At 36.5% G+C, this 2,315-nt stretch overlaps 1 long non-coding RNA gene across 1 annotated transcript; it reads left to right on the top strand.

Moving 5' to 3' along the window:
• Positions 1-611: 611 nt before the first annotated feature.
• Positions 612-1,057, top strand: LOC131602097 (uncharacterized). Its single transcript, XR_009283930.1, has 3 exons — positions 612-679; positions 766-876; positions 976-1,057. It is a non-coding gene; the product is annotated as an uncharacterized LOC131602097 (long non-coding RNA).
• The last annotated feature ends 1,258 nt before the right edge of the window (positions 1,058-2,315 follow it).

Genomic DNA, 2,315 nt, shown 5'->3' with positions numbered 1-2,315 from the left:
GTTGCATCACTAAAAGAGGTACATTTAAAGTGTTAATAATTAATCTGAATCTAAATCTGTATGATTTTATATTTTACCTAACTTATATGATTTTTAGGCATCCGCTCGGGAGTCACAACAAGTGACGCAGCAAGTTCGTACCGTACCACCCACTGGTCCTCCGAAGCCAGCGGGAAAAAAAGGCGGTGCTTTTGTGCCTCGGTACCGGTCGACGCTCGCAACAATGGTTGATATGTCCGATTTGAAGGATGGTGCTTTACGTGAAATCGTTATGGATGAAAGTGTCTTCGGTATTGAATTCAAGTCACATATTACAATTGATGACTTGGAAGAGATTTTTAGGCATGATCAACTAGGCGTCGGTAATATGCACTCATACATCCGGTAATATTCACTCATCCGATATATTATTTAATTAGTCCCATAATATAATTTATTTACACATTTTAATGAAAAAAATCTAATGTTTATTATGTTTTTATTTAAGGTTGTTGTATGACAGAGTGTTGCGCGGGACTCCGTTGTCTAACAGATTCCGTTTCGTGTCTTCCGCCCACTGCAGCGGAATGGCAATTGATTCGGAACCGGAATCAGTTAGACAGCGCTTAGTAGATAGATTCATGTCCACCGGCAATACAGAAAGTCTGCATCTTTGGGCGTATAATACCCGACCAGTAGGGTTAGTTTCTCATTCTTTGTTCATCTAATCTCTGTTTCTTTTGTGTATAGCAAAATTTTCATATAACCTATTGTTTTAATTTATAGAGCACACTGGTTGCTGCTTGCTATCAACCCTATAAGGGAAGTCGTGTATTATCTGAATTCGATAAATGGTGAATGGACCAATTATCCGGCCATGAAGGACATCGTTGATTTGTAAGTGGGATCGTTCTAAATATATATTAGTGTATATTTATATATTTACTTATTTGTGGGATTGATCTAAACATATGCTTTTATATATTTGTTAATTAGATCAATACAAGTGTTCCGAAGTCAACGGGACGCACAGGTATCCCGAACTAAATCTAACAACATTACTTGGATCCAAGTGCAGGTACATTATTTTTCACAATGTTGCTTATAATATATTTATGCTACTTGATAAAACAAGACAACTATAGAATCTTATTTGTTTTTCTATGTAGTGTCCGCAACAGCGAAACAGTTACGATTGCGGATACTTTGTATTGAGGTTTATGAAAGAAATCCTTCAGGCAAATCAATTAGAGATTCCGCTCACGGTATGAATTTATAACTTAAGATAATTTCATATAATTTATTACATTTAACTAAATGTATCATTCATATTTTGTTTTTGTTTTGTAGTACCTTGACGAATTCCGTGCTGCTGGGTACCCGAGACTTAAGTTGGAAGAAATAAAAGAGGATTTGTGTCAATTTTATATTAAGCGCTTTTTCATGTAGGATTTGTGTCGATTTGAACTATAATATTATTGATGTTGTAATGATGTATATGTATAATTTTGGATATTATAATGGTATTATATTAGTATATATATATTGTCTTACTGATGGCTGAAATAATATCGTCGAAAATAAATTACAGGTCGAAAATATTACAGGCTGAAAACATATTACAGGTCGAAAATATTACAGGTCGACTGGGAGGATTAAATTACAGGCTGCACATTAAAATACCTCATTTAGCAACGAAAGCGCTTTTAAAAAGCGCTCTTAAAGGCCCACCTACTAAAGCGCTTCTTTGTAAAAGCGCTGCCAAAGATTAATAAAAAAGCAAAAAAAAAAAAAAAGCAACATACGAAAGCGCTTTTGTAAAAGCGCTTTTATAGGGGTGGCTATCAGAGCGCTTTTTCTGGAAAAAGCGCTCTTAAAGCCCACCCTATAAGAGCGCTTTTCCAAAAGCGCTTTAGTATGTTGCGTTTTTTTTTATTTTTTACTCTCACAGGGGGGCCTATCACAGCGCTTTTCTGGAAAAAGCGCACTTAAAGGAGGGCCTACCAGAGCGCTTTTTCCAGAAAAGCGCTCTTAAAGGGGGGGCCTACAAGAGCGCTTTTTCCAGAAAAGCGCTCTTATAGGGGGGCCTACCATAGCGCTTTCAGAAGCACTTTTGTTAGCTACGCCAGCGCCAGCTTTCACAGCGCTTTTAAGCGCTTTTAGAGGCTATAAAAAGCGCTTTTAAAGCCCTTCCTCGTTGTAGTGTTTTCTCACTTTTCATAAAATCTACCAACTTATATGTGATGTTATTGTATGGTGTTCAACCACTCTTCTTTGTGTTTATCCATTATATAATCTCAATAAGACTCTGGTTCTCCCTAATCAGTAAGTAACAT

This window comes from Vicia villosa, linkage group LG1, assembly GCF_029867415.1.
Source record: "Vicia villosa cultivar HV-30 ecotype Madison, WI linkage group LG1, Vvil1.0, whole genome shotgun sequence".
Taxonomy (NCBI): domain Eukaryota; kingdom Viridiplantae; phylum Streptophyta; class Magnoliopsida; order Fabales; family Fabaceae; genus Vicia; species Vicia villosa.
Note: the sequence above shows the minus strand (reverse complement) of the source record. Positions and strands in the feature narration are given on the sequence as shown.